Genomic DNA, 15,735 nt, shown 5'->3' on the forward strand with positions numbered 1-15,735 from the left:
GTACTTTAGACTTTAAAGATACAGTGTAGAAACAGGCCCTTCGGCCCACCGGATCCATGCCGACCAGTGATCACCCCGCACATTAACACTATCCTACACGCTAGGGACAATTTACAATATTTACCACAGCCAATTCATTTACAAATCTACACATCTTTGGATTGTGAGAGGAAACCAGAGCACTCGGAGAAAACCCAGTCAGTCGCAGGAAGAACGTACAAACTCTTTACCGACAGCATATGTAGTCAGGATCAAACCCAGGTCTCTGGCGCTGTAAGGCAGCAACTCTGCGCCACCGTGCTGCTTAATAACCTATTTCTGTGCTGTAAATTTTCTCTAAAATGCTGGAATACATAATTACTTCAGTTGTTATATGACAGTTTTTTCCTATGGATAAGCATACTTTTTCTATGGTGTATTAAAGATGTTCTTGTCAGCTGTATCCAATGTGGAAGGCTCAACATTGCCACAGTAGAAAGGACCTTGCACCTCTTGGCAGTGCGTAGCTGTTTCCTCAAGTCAAGACTATTTAATTGTCATATATGGGTGTTTCGTAAATACAGGACTCAGTATTGAAACTGAAGGTCTCCAAATTTCCAGGTTATTTTCCTGTTTTTTATGCAATATTCCCATTTTTTCATATCCTGTATTTTAAGTATATTTAAGTATATTTATAGTATAGATCATGGTGTACAGCCAAAATAATGAGATGAAGCAAAAATAAATGAATCTGTTTTTACAAAGAAAAATATCAGATATACTACCGCTGTGTTTTCTAGCCTTCCTTTGTGACATTTTTTAAGCTGGATTTCATCAAATCCTTTGGCTAATTTGTACCAGAAAGATTACATTAATTTTGCAATTAAATAACTCTATAACAAGCTGTCAGAGGAGGTAGTTGATGCTGGGACTATCCCATTGTTTAAGAATCAGATGGACAGGTACATGGATAGGTACACAAAATTGCTGGGGAAACTTAGCGGGTGCAGCAGCATCTATGGAGCGAAGGAAATAGGCGACGTTTCGGGCCGAAACCCAGGTACATGGATAGGACAGGTTTGGAGGGTTATGGACCAAGCGCAGGCAAGTGGGACTGGGGTAGCTGGGACATTGTTGGACAGTGTGGGCGAGTTGGACCGAAGGGCCTGTTTCCACACTGTATTCCTCTAAGCCAAATTCTGATTATGCTTATGATTTTTTATCATTTATCACCCGATAAGATGGCTTTCTGATGCCCCAAGTTTTTGCAGCAGAACGTGAGTAACATGCCCATTTGGTCACGTGTTAAATGTGTGAATTAAAAGCAGAGTAACCATCTTCATATTTATTGTTTCTTTTTTTAATTGTTTATACTTTGTGTTTAAGCTTTCCATTGAAATACTTAATAATGAATAGAACTTAGAAGTAAAAATCTAGTTGCTCACCTGTTTCATTCTGTAGTCCCTCCCTTTTATTTTGCACTCTTCGCGATTTAAAAGTTTTTTTTTAAATGGAACAACGCGATTGTGATGACCCTGACCTGAACTATGGGCTTTGTGGTGAGATACATGCCGACATTTTGTAAGGGTGCGTATAAGAGTATTAGTATAAGAGACACTGTTTCCCATTTGTCTTATATGTCATATAAAGGTTTTCAATTTTGAAAGAATAACATTTTCTTCACATTTTGGTCGATTTTGATCACAAATTAGCTCAAAGTCTAAAGCATGCGAAACAAAGCTTTTCCCTGTACATCACCATATAGGTGCCAATAATAAACCTAAACCTAATCCCATATCATTCATGGGCCAGTGTGTGTAGAAGAATCTTGTGCAGTCAAAATCACCATAAACATGTAGTGCTTGAATGACTTGTGGCTGACAAAGTTTAGCCATGTCGTTCAGTATAAGATTTTCTTGACTGTTGGTTGTAGTTTTCCATTCTACTTCAGCTGGTAAATTTAAGTATCGCTTCAAAAAAAATGTTTCTGAATGTACCGTATTTCTCTGTGATTTTTATGTGTTCTAGACGGAACATCTGCTAACAGTGAAAGGAAACTTTGATCCTGTTGAAATGAAAGTTTCCTTGTTCTGAAGTTATTCCTCATGAGACATGAGATAAAGATAACTCAGGCATTAATGTTTTGTTTTATGATGATTCCTGGTCTTTCAACAATAACTTGCCAAAATCTCAATAGAAATTCTACTAGAATTCAAGCAGGAATACATTTAATAGCTTGGATATCTTAAACCTAACGGTATTTGGAGTATTGAGCGCAGTTCTGGTTGTCCCATTACACGAACGATATGAAGGCAATATACTTCACAATTTAAAAAAAAAGATGTTGGGAGAGTGAGGAGGCTTCATAGAAATGGTGAATTACTTCATATAGTTGGTGATGCAGAAATTGCAGATGCTGGATTCTTGAGCAAAACACGATGGGGCGGAATGGTGGCGCAGCAGTAGAGTTGCTGCCTTACAGCATCAGAGTATCGGGTTCAATCCTGACTTCAGGTGCTATCAGTATGGAGTTTGTACGTTCTCCCCGTGACTGCATGGGTTTTCCCCGGGTGCTCTGGTTTCCTCCCACTTTTCAAAGATGTGCAAGGTTTGTAGGTTAATTTGGCTTTGGTAAAAATTGTAAATTGTCCCCAGTGTGTAGGATCCTGCAAGCTTAAGGGGATTGCTGGTCGGCACGGACTTGGTGGGCTGAAGGGTGTGATTCTGCGCAGTAAACTATGCTAAACTAAACTAAAGCGCTGGAAGACCTCAGCAAATTTAGTTTAGTTTAGTTTAGTTTATTGTCATGTGTACCGAGGTATAGTCAAAAGGTTTTTGTTGCGTGCTATCCAGTCAGCAGAAAGACTATACATGAATATTATCAAACTATCCATAGTGTACAGATACAGGATAAACAGAATAACATTTAGTGTACGATAAAATCCAGTAGTCCTATTAAAGATAGTCTGAGGGTCTTCAATGAGATAGCTAGTAGCTCAGAATCGCTCTCCAGTTGATGATAGGTTGCTTCAGTTGCCTGATAACAGCTGGGAAGAAACTGTCCCTGAATCTTGAGATATGCGTTTTCACACTTCTGCACACTTGGCCTGATGGGAGAAGGGAGAAGAGGGTAGTGACTGGGATGAGACACATCCTTAATTATGCTGGCAGCATCTGCGGAGGGAATGGACTGATGACATTTCAAGGTTAGGATCCTTTTTCGAACTGGTGGACACAGTCTGAGGAAGGGTCCCGACTCTAAACGTTGTCTACGTATTTCCTCCACCATTCTGAAGGAGGACCCCACTAAAAATGTTGTTTGCCCATTTCCTCCACAGATGCTGCCTGACCCGTTGAGTTCCTGCAACACTTTGTTCTTTCTTCATATAGTTGGTTTTGCTTTAAATGATTAAATGCTAGCTGGAGTATCAATGGAAGTTGCAATAGGCACAATTAATCTCCGCACTTCCTATGGATGCTTCATGACGGGAAATGTTGGGAAATGTCATGGCTGTAGCCTCAAAGACTCATTTAATGTGATCCATAAAATATTATTCACCTGAATTTTCATTCAACTTGCTTGTAATTGTTTTGACTGCTGTACCATATATCATACATTGCTCTTCCATTCCTAAATACAAGGTTTAATTGGTTTTTTTTCAACTTCGCAGCAGCATTTATGCATTTCGTCAAATTTTCTGTCAAAGCTCTGAACGATTTGAATGGATTTGATTTTAAGATGCTGTCTATTAAGCATTACAGCTCAGCAAATGTATGGTATAAAAAATGAGAACTATTCTCCCAACTGAGTTATTTCTGCATATATATCTAAGTTGATCAGTTGAATAATATTCATTGCTAGATTGACACAAAGTGCTGGGGTAATTCAGCAGGTCAGGCAGCATCTCTGGAGAAAAAGGATGCTAAACATCACCCATCATTTTTCTCCAAAGATGCTGACTGACCCGTTAAATCACTCCAGCACTTTGTGTCTATATTTGGTATAAACCAGCATCTGCAGGTGTTTGTTTCTTCATAGCTGGATACCCTTGTAACGGTTATTTCCATTGTTTTGTTATTGAAAATTACACGATTAGGTGTAGGTTTAGGATTAATATTGTTACATGTACATAGGTACAGCGAGAAGTTTCTTGTTTGCTTGCTATCCAATTAAATCAGATAATACTGCACATGAATACTATCGTTAAACTCAAATAAAATCAGTAGAGTGAAGGGAAAGATACAAAGTGCAGAACATAGTTCTCAGGCACAAAGAAACTGTGTTACTTGGAATTTGTTAATTTTCAAAGCTAAAGGTTCAGACTAAATGGATGCAGTCATCCTGAAACAATATTTTAAAACTGATAAAAGTAAAATATTATTGGGGGGGGGGGCAGTCAGTGGCAGACTGGGTCTAAAATTATTGGTTGCCAGGAGGCAAAGGGGACCCACTTCATCAGGGGCCCACTTGATATAGGGGGCCCACTTCATCAGGGGCCCACTTGCCATCGGGCAAGCTGACACCCTGGCGAGTCCGTCACTGGGGGCAGTATACTTTTACCAGGTCTCCCCATCAACATCTAACATTCCAGAGAAAACTATCCAAGTTTCTCCAATCTTTCCTTATAGCTCTTACCCTCAAATCCAAAAATTGGAATATTGCAAATTGCATGTAGCTAATCCAGAAATTGCAATGTGTATTAATAAAAAATGCAGAGCTGAACAATTTCAATCTATAAAAAATGCAAGGCAGTCACTATCTACTCATGGTCTCAAATAATACAGTACTGTATTACTGAATTCATCATTGTACTGTCCCTTAATGCGGAAGACCAATAAATAACTGCAAATCAGGCAGACTGGAGAGGTCATCATAGGATTGCAGTATCTAATTAGTTTGTAAATAATCACAAGGTCTTCATTTCCCTTATCATGTATCTATACTTTGTAAATGGCTCGATTGTAATCATGTATTGTCTTTCTGCTGACTGGATAGCACGCAACAAAAGTTTTTTCACTGTACCTCGATACATGTGACAATAAACTAAACAGTATCTCTTCCTTCTTCAGAAGAAATTCATTCATTTTATTGATTGCATCTTATGTGAAGAACTGCCTGTCACCTACATTATGTTTGTCTATTCATTTTATCCAAATCCCCAGTCTTATTACTGCAACCGGTTTAAAAGATATTCTGGATCTCGTTTCTCCCAGGTGTGCTTCAAAATGCTCGTACGTAAATAAAAATCATCCTGCTTTTTTTCGATGACATTCACTGGTTGTTTCAAGATTTTTCATTAAACACTCAAGTCATTTACATTGTCTCTCTCGATTTCACCTGCTCTGATTTTAACCCAATAGCTTCGCCCAATCAGGTGCATTGTGTGGGCGGCTTTGATTTTGGTCATGTCTGTAAAATATAATGATTATTGCGCGTTTAATTTTTTAATCTAAACCATCGATGAAATTGCAAAACGAAAGTGCTCCTAACAATGCATTCTCGAAGTATCCCACAAGATACTTTCTCTAGCACCTCCACGCTGTGGCACTGTGGCACAGTAGTGCAGTTGCTACCCAGGTTCGATCTTGATTACGGGTGCTGTCTGTGCAGAGTTTGTACGTTCTCCCTGGGACCACATGGGCTTTCTCCAGGTGCTCCGGTTTCCTCCCACACTCCAAAGACATGTAAGTTTGTAGGCTAATTGGCTCCCATAAATTGCCCATAGCGTGCATAGGATCGAATTAGTGTACGGGATTGCAGGTTGGCATGGACTCTGTGGACCGAAGGGCCTGTTTCCATGCTGTATCTGTAAACAAAACCTTGACATAAATTTCAGTGAACATCTGTTGCCTCCTAAACTTGATCCACACCTCAACCATCTTGTCATAAAAAGGAACTGCAGATGCAGGTTTATACCAAGATTAGACACAAAGTGCCGGAGTAACTCAGTGGGTCAGGCAGCATCTCTGGAGAAAATGGACACGTGATGTTTCAGGTCAGGACCATTAATCATCTTCATGATTACCCTGAACAAATAAAACTTCAAGCTGAGAGTATTTTACCCAGAGTAGGGGAATCAAGAACCACTAGGTTTAAGTTGAGAGGGAAAAGATGATTGGAACCTGAGGGGCGACTTTTTCACTCAAGTAGGGGTGAGAGGAGGTAGTTGAGGCAAGCAGTATAACAGCATTTCAACGTCGTTTGGACAAGTAAATGGATAGGGAAGGTTTGGAGGGATATTGGCCAAACATAGGCAAATGGAACAATGGGGCAACTTTGCTGGCAAGAATGTTTTGGGCTGAAGGGCCTGTTTTCATGCCTCTATGACTCTATGACTTTGCTAATAGACTTTTGGAGAGCACTTTGTAAAATGCTATTTAATAGTCTGGATGCTAATCTTTCTTTCATTAAAATCAGATTGTATATCCTAAAGTAGGTTGGGTATGTGATCCTCCCACCTGATCAACAGAAGTAGATTACACTGAGTCAGTACACAAGGGTCGCCACATTTCCAATGCCATTTTGTATCTTTCAAATCCAAAGTTGATAAAAATGTAGAATCTTAACTTGGCCATAAAGGCCCGTTGTCCTGGCGATGACACTGGGTCGGATTTGCAGAGGTCGGCCTGGCCATGCGATGTGTCTATGTCCTCCACCATTACTCTGCCACTCCGTGCCGCTACATCCCGCGTCCAATCTGCATGTTCAGTATCTTGGAGCGGTGTCCGATCTAATAGAGCCCCAGGTTGTTGCAGGGCCTCTAGAGGCCCACTACACAGACCTCTCGACCCGGATACATTGACTCGCAAATGTGTCATCCCCTCGCCTCACACGACCATGGCTCAGGCTACGTACCTCCAGCAGCAGATCATGGAACCCCCACAGCCTCTCAGAGAGCATGGGAAGGAAGATTTCATCCCAATGACCGGCACCGTTGCTTTCCTCTTTCCACCACTGCCGCTATCTTGAGCCAGATGAAGAACATTCATAGGTTCATGTAATCGGAGCAGAATTAGGCCATTTGGCCCATCAAGTCTACACTGCCATTCAATCACGGCTGATCTATCTTTTCCGCTCAACCCCATTCTCCTGCCTTCTCCCCCTAACCCCTGAAGCCCTTACTAATCAAGAGCCTGCCAATCTCCGCTTTAAAAGTACCCGATGACTTGGGGGCTCCACAGACGTCTGTGGCAATGATTTCCACAGATTCACCACCCATCTTCTTTGATGTTGAGAAAAATAATACAGAAAATGAAAGTTTAAAAAGAATATTGAATACCAATGGAAAACATTTAAGACCACGCTCAGCAGAATCTAGGAAATATATATCCTGCTGATAAGCAAGAACAAACTAAACATGACTGGCACTCTCTGGATGAATAAAAACATGAAGAAACATTAAAGGACAGAAACATACACTAAGTACATGAGCGGTTGGGAAGAGCATAACAATGAGAGACAATGAGATCAGGAGGAGTAGACAACAGTGGGAACGCAACGAGGAGCTGAACGTAAATTATTGAGGAACCCGAAACAAAATACTAAAACATTCAATAGGAAAATAAATTTAAAACAATCATTGGAAATGGAATTAGGCCAGTGATGGATGAGAATAAGGATGCACATAGGCAGAAATAATTAAATGGAGGCAATATTAAATAGTATTGAGTTTCCATTTTTGCAAGGAAGACGGATCAGATAGACATGACCTCAAATGATGTGACTGGAAATCATATAACCTTCCTTAAAATGAAACAAAATTAAATATGAAATAAGTCAATCAAACAAAAAGGACACAAAGTAATGTGTACCTTTTTATAAACAGTTAACATTTGATCAAGTCAAGTCAAGTCAAGTCAAGTCAAGTCTATTCGTCATATACACATACGAGATGTGCAGTGAAATGAAAAGTGGCAATGCTCGCAGACTTTGTGCAAAAAGACAAACAAACAAACAACCAAACAAACTACAAACAGAATGGAACAGAATCACATATTATTTTACATATTAAATATTGTGATCGATTGATTGATTGATTGAAAAATACAGTATGGAAACAAGCCCTTCAGCCCATTGAATCGACACTGACATCGACATCGACATTGATCACCCGTTCACAGTAGTCCTACGTTATCCCACTTTCAAATCCATTCCCTACACACGAGGGGTAATTTACAGAGACCAATCAACCTCCAAACCCACACGTCTTTGTGATATTACCAGACCTGTGATGTAGAAACAAGGAACCACACAAAAATACACAAAGTGCTGGAGTAACTTAGCGGGCCAGGCAGCATCTCTGGAGAACATGGATCGATGATGTTTCGCGTTCTTGTTTGGATGAATTACATGAGCATCTTAAAATTGAATCACAGATGAGTTGGCAGGGGGACTATTAAATGCATTGAATAATTCATTAGAGACAGCCAGTGTGCTGGCCAACTAACATAATAACATAACGCATAAATACGCATCATTTAAATATGAAGATAGAAGATACCCAGGGGACAATGGACTAGCCAATCAGTTTCAGTGATAGAATTCCTTCTTAAGCAGATAATTACAGAAACAACAAAAACATGTTCTCAAGAGAGAACTCCAAAGAACCCCACACTCCAAAGACATACAGGTTTAGAGGTTAATTGGCTTTGTAAATTGTAAATTATCCCACGTGTAGGATAGTGCTAGTGTACAGGGTGATTGCTGGTCGGCATGGACTCGGTGGGCTGAAGGGATTCTCCCAGTGCTGTATCTCAAAATTCTAAAGTAAAGTCTTGATGGGGTGTCTTGCTCGGTATGGATGTGTTAGGCCGAAGTAGCTGTTTCCGTGCTGTATGACCTTGCAGCGACTCCATGACTCTTCTTATCAATTTTCTATTAATCCTCTAGTAATCCTCTTGCTGTTGAAATTGTTTCATTGTCATTTTTTTTTGGTACTTCTGCTTTTTACTATCCTTCATAAACGATCAGATTGCACGGGAACAGTCTGGTGAAACTTGAGTTTGAACTGAGAACATCTGAAATTAATATGAGCAAACATCATTATTTTTGTTTTACAGACAAAATGTCACAAACTAAATTAATCTATTGACTTGAGTGTGATTTCTGATTAATGACGTGGTAAAGGTCAGAGCCATTTGCTTATGGTGGTAATTTTTTAATTAACGGGGATAAATATGGGCTTCATTCCTTATGATCAACTTCAGGAGCTGAAAGAAGTCACGTTATCCTAAGATTAAATGGCTGTGCTTAGACCTTAGATTTTAGAGATAGGGTGGAAACAGGCCCATCGGCCCACCGTGTTTGTGCCGTCCAGCGATCCTCGTATACTAGCACCATGCTACAAACTAGGGATAATTTACAATTTCACTGAAGCCAATTACCTTACTATCCTGTACGTCTGGAATGTGGGTGGAAACAAGCAACCGGAGAAAACCCACGTGGTCACAGGGAGAATGTTCAAACTCCGTACTGACAGCGCCTCTAGTCAGGAACGACACAGGTCTTGGGCGCTGTAAGGCAGCAACTCTACTGTTGCGCCACAGTGCCGTGTTAGGACATCTACCACATTGGAGTCTTTTGAACTTTCTTTGATCGGACTTTTTCGTTATATCTTTGAATGAAATATTGTACCCTTTCTCTATCTGTGCATTATGGATGACTTAATTGTACTCATGTATAGTCTTTTTTTGACTGGACAGCACGCAAACAAAAGCTTTTCATTGTATCTCAGTACACGTGACAATAATAAACTAAACTAAACTAATGTCTGATAATGGGTGTAGAAGTAATGAACCAATTTGAGCTTTTTTTTTGTTGTCATATTCAGACTTAGAAGGCCGATGATGTTGATAAGACCAACATAGATCTTAAATCATCTTCGAACCACTAAGCATATAATTCTATTTACAACTTTGAAGGGGTGTACATACCTTTATGCAACAAAACCTTTGTGCTTTAAATCAAAAGACTGACAATGAATTTTAACTTGAAATATTAACTCCCGTTCTGTTTTCACACCCGCTGACTGACATGCTGAGTGTTTGCAGCATTTTGCTGTTTTTGTTTCAGATTTCCAGCGTTTGCAGTCTTTTAAAAAAATCTGTAATCACTTTGGGTAAATCTATTTATCTTTACTGCTTCATGTAAAGTTCATAAAATGATATGCTCATAATACCACTGTTTCTCCCCTTCTATCGTGGGGATGATTTATATGAATTATATTCATTTTATACCACTTCAGGACCTGAAATCTTTAGATTTCTTTTGCAATAACGTAAGAAGTTAGGGAACAATCCCTGAAAAAATACATCAACTGCTTGATTAAGTGGGTAACAATGATGATTTTCACAGCGGCATTGTGCATAAATTATATGGGGCACATTTTATCAAATAAATATAATATAAACTTGTATTGGGTTTCAGAAAGGTACAGCTTATAATATTTTTTTAAATTGTGCCACTTACTCATTAGGAATGTTGCAAAGGAGAAAATTGATGGTTCAATATCGTAACTGTCTGATTCCATAATGTCCAACTAAAGGTAACACGATTATGTTTCTCAAAATAGGGAATGATTCATGTTTTAAACTTGAGGGTGGGAATTAAAGCAGGGCCCTCGATTCTCTTAAAATATTACGAAGGATAAACATTCACACTGTGTTAAGTTTAACAAAGCCTAAAGCATTTGGAAAGATCTCAAATTGTTGCTTGAAATGCATTCACATTGCAGGATTTGGCACTGAAATGCGTTTAAGGAGTTCACTAATGATTTTTAGAATGACATGAACGTAATATGGAATAGTTGTGGACAATTTACAGAAGCTGAATTGATTTTGTCAGGATCTGAATTCAGAGACTTTCTTCCCAGCTGTTATCAGGCAAATTAACTACCCTATCAAAAAGGATAGGATTGTTCTGAGCTCTGAGCTATTATCTACCTCAGCTAGCATAGTAGCTCAGGATAATAATAGGTCCTGAGCTACTATCTACCTCATTGAAGACCCCGGACTATCTTTAATCGGACTTTACTGGACTTTATCTTGCACTAAACATTATTCCTTTTATCCTTCATCTCTACACTGTGGATGGCTTGATTGTTAGCATGAAACCATTAGCTTTTCACTGTACCTCGGCACACATGACAATAAACTAAACTAAACTAAAACTAAACTAAACTAAATCCTTCAGTCTGAAGAAGGGTCTTGACCAGAAACGTCACCCATTCCTTCTCTCCAGAGATGCTGCCTGTCCCGCTGTGTTACTCCAGCATTTTGTGTCTACCTTAAACTAAACTAGTGTCTTCTCCACTAACAGAAATTGGTTTGATGGGCTGAGTGGCTGTTTCTCTGCCAAATAGGTTGATTTAAAGATATAGCCCCTTGGGTCAACCGAGTCCGTGCCGACTATCGATTACCCATTCACACTAGTTCTATGCTATCCCACTTTATCATCCACTCCCTACACACTAGGGGCAATTTACACGGGCCAATTAACCTAGAAACCTGTTCATCTTTGGGATGTGGGAGGAAACCGGAGCATCTGGAGGAAACCCACGCAGTCACAGGGAGAACGAGCAAGGTCCACACAGACAGCACCTGTGGTCAGGATTGAACCTGAGTCTCTGGCGCTGTGAGGCAGTGGCTCGACCGCTACATGTACCTTAACTATCTGGATCAGTCAACAAGAAAGGAGCTTGACAAAGGCATGCTGTGGAACACATACACCGCATCTGCAACCTGATGAATTTTTGATGAAGATGGCATAAAAAAATTCAAATTTGATGAAAATTGCCTTCGTCAATTTTCTTAGCAGCTTTCTTTGCAATTTTCTTAGAGGGAAAGGAACATTAGCTCAGTGCAGCTCAGTTAAATTGGCCTAATCTCAGACAACAAAGAATCACAATACCATCTAACAGTCGATAGCGCAGTCAAATGGTGCGCAGACAACAACCTCCAGCTTAATACTTCAAAAACCTTAGAAATCATCATAGATTTTAGACGCAATCAAAACCACAAACCCCCGGTTCATGTCAACTCTCACCCCATAACCTCCACGAACTCATTTAAGTTTCTAGGCACCTATATCTCCAATAATCTAAAATGGCACATCAATGCAGACCACGTCATCAAGAAAGGTCAACAACGTCTATATTTCCTCAGACAGCTCAAAAAGTTCAGAGTTGATAAACACCTCCTGGTCCGTTTCTATCAATCAATCATTGAAAGCATCATCACCTCCTCAATCACAGTCTGGTACGGTAACACCGATAGTCACTCACTACACAGAATACAACGCATTGTCTCCAAGGCCTCCAGGATCATCAACTCCCCCCTCCCCTCAATCCATTCAAGTTATCTCCAACGTACCTCACAACGGGCAAAAAAGATCATCTCGGACCACTCCCATCCAGCAAATCACCTTTTTCAGTCTCTCCCTTCGGGGAGGCGCCTCAGGTCACTTGCTACTAAAACCACCCGCTTTAAAAACAGTTTCTTCCCCTCAGCAATAAGAACTCTCAATTCCGTCCAATAATCAGACAATAATATGACTTTTGATGTATACAGTGTCTTGTCTATGGTCTTTGTTTGTTCTTTTGCACTATGTATTGTTGGTGAGATTTGTGATTTGTGATGTGGTATGGATGCACTTTATTACAGTGATCTGTGTTATTAGTGGTATGTAACAAAAGCAGTGTACCATCATGTACCAAACCCAAATACCACCAACCCTGGTTGCGTGGCAATTAAAGATTCTATTCTATTCTATTCTATTCTATTAGATTGACAGAGAAAAAAAGGAAAGTGCTGTAAAGAGAATGGGAAAACAGTGAATTTTGAGTCTTTTACATTTAGACATGTTCGTGGATAAAATAGGTTTATAGGGATATGTGCCAAATGCAGGTAGGTGGGACTAGTGCAGATGTTACATGTTGTTCGGCGTGGGCATTTTGGGCCGAATACACTGTTTCCATGCTGTATGACTCTATGACTATAAAGGGCCTGTCCCACTTACCACTGACGACCAGAGGAGACCTCTCACGACCACACAGGCGACCCCTGGCAACATGTCGCGGGTGACCTCTCATGACCATACAGCCTGTATGGTCGTCAGAGGTCTCCTATGGTCGTGAGAGGTCTCCAAAGAGTCATAGCGTCTTTCTGGTCACCACTGAATTTTCAACATGTTGAAAATTTCGGCGACCTACGATGGTTGCCGGCAGTCACCTGTAGAGGTCGCGTAAGTGGGACAGGCCCTAAAGACTCTATGACTCTATGACTATAGAAACATAGAAACATAGAAATTAGGTGCAGGAGTAGGCCATTCGGCCCTTCGAGCCTGCACCGCCATTTAATATGATCATGGCTGATCATCCAACTCAGTATCCCGAACCTGCCTTCTCTCCATACCCTCTGATCCCCTTAGCCACAAGGGCCACATCTAACTCCCTCTTAAATATAGCCAATGAACTGGCCTCGACTACCCTCTGTGGCAGGGAGTTCCAGAGATTCACCACTCTCTGTGTGAAAAAAGTTCTTCTCATCTCGGTTTTAAAGGATTTCCCCCTTATCCTTAAGCTGTGACCCCTTGTCCTGGACTTCCCCAACATCGGGAGCAATCTTCCTGCATCTAGCCTGTCCAACTAGAATTTTGTAAGTTTCTATAAGATCCCCTCTCAATCTCCTAAATTCTAGAGAGTATAAACCAAGTCTATCCAGTCTTTCTTCATAAGACAGTCCTGACATACCAGGAATCAGTCTGGTGAACCTTCTCTGCACTCCCTCTATGGCAATAATGTCCTTCCTCAGATTTGGAGACCAAAACTGTACGCAATACTCCAGGTGTGGTCTCACCAAGACCCTGTACAACTGCAGTAGAACCTCCCTGCTCCTATACTCAAATCCTTTTGCTATGAAAGCTAACATACCATTCGCTATGACTCTGACTCTAAGACTTACTTGTAGAAGGAAAAAGATGTTATAGTTACCTCCTTTTGTCAGCTACCAGTTGATTGGCATTGCAGTAACATAAATCTGCTTACAAGAAAAATGATTGCATTGTTAAATTGCATCTTTCATTTCCTGCAATGAGTTTAATTGGCAATTAATGCACAAACTCTGCAAAATCATTAAACTTGCAATGAGAATAAGGGCCATCTTCAAACAACTGGACGTGAGGGAATGTAAGGCATTCAGTATCTAATGGTAATTCGTAATTCACAGGGTATCGTTGCTTCACAATAAGTTGTTGGGTGATTAAATCATTAATAATGATGAATACCAGTATAAATTACATTTCTGGAAAATTTTGAGTCACAGTTTCTATTTTGTTTAAGAGCATTGCTTCCAAATGGGAGCTTTGAGCTGAGGGGAATTGTTGGTGATTAATATATTGAGGATTGGTATTGACAGTCCATTTATGCGCATGTTGATTATAAACATGGGTCCATACATCAATTTACTTCAGTTTCCCACTGGAGTATATTTCATCCAATTCATTTACACTGTAATACAAACCTCGTGGTAATATCTGAGTGAGGTGGGTGGGAGGAGAAAATTTCAAAGTAGATCTTATCTCTTCTCCAAGCAAGTAAAAAAATGTATAGGAAATTTTAAAGAGGGGAAAGTTTTGTATAGAGAGAGAGTGATGGGCGCCTGATGGTAGTGTGGGCAGATACAATAGTGGCTTTTAAGAGGCTTTTAGATAGGCACATGGATATGCAGGGAATGGATGGATATGGATCACGTGCAGGCAGAGATTAGTTTAACCCTACATCATGTACACCGTGGACATTGTGGGCTCTGCTCCTGTGCGCTTCTGTGTTTTATGCTCAATATAATTTTTTTTCATGTGCTCATCTGAAAATAAAAATGTTATTTTAATTCTTGATGACAAGACAATCACTTTTCCAGTTTAGCTTAGTTTATTATTGTCATGTGTACCGAGGTACAGTGAAAAGCGTTTTTGTTCAAACAATACAATACAATACAATACGGTTTATTTATCACATTGCACAAAAAGTGCAAGTGAAATGGATATGTCAGCAGCGATACAATGATAAAGAGCACACACAAAAACACAGTAAAAATTTAACATAAACATCCACCACAGCATTCATCACTGTGGTGGAAGGCACACAATTTGTCAGTGAAAAGACTATACATGATTACAATCAAGCCGTCCACAGTGTACAGATACATATCCATGTGCCTATCTAAAAGTCTATTAAAACCCATTATTGTATCTGTTTCAACCACCACCCCTAGCAGTACCTTCCAGGCATTCACCACACTCTGTGGAAAAAACTTGCCCCGCACATCTCTTTTTAACTTTGCCCCTCTCACCTTAAAGCTATGTCCCCTAGTATATGATTTTTCCATCCTCACAAACCACAAAGATGTGCGGGTTTGCAGGTTAATTGGCCCTCTGTAAATTGCCCTGAGTGTGTAGGAAGTGGCTGCGAAAGTGGGATAACATAGAATGGTGGTTGGTGTAGTCTCCACGGACCAAAGGCTCATAAGTTCATATCCTCATAAGTTATAGGAGCAGAATTAGGCCATTCGAACCATCAAGTCTACTCAGCCATTCACTCATGTTTGATCTATCTTTCCCTGTCAACGCCATACCTCCCTTCTCCCCATAATCCCTGAACAAGAATCTATCAATCTCAGCCTTAAAAATATCAATTGACGGCCTCCACATCCTTCTGTGGCACTGAATTCCACAGATTCACCATCCTCTGACTGAAAAAATTC

This window comes from Amblyraja radiata, chromosome 24, assembly GCF_010909765.2.
Source record: "Amblyraja radiata isolate CabotCenter1 chromosome 24, sAmbRad1.1.pri, whole genome shotgun sequence".
In the NCBI taxonomy this organism is placed as follows: domain Eukaryota; kingdom Metazoa; phylum Chordata; class Chondrichthyes; order Rajiformes; family Rajidae; genus Amblyraja; species Amblyraja radiata.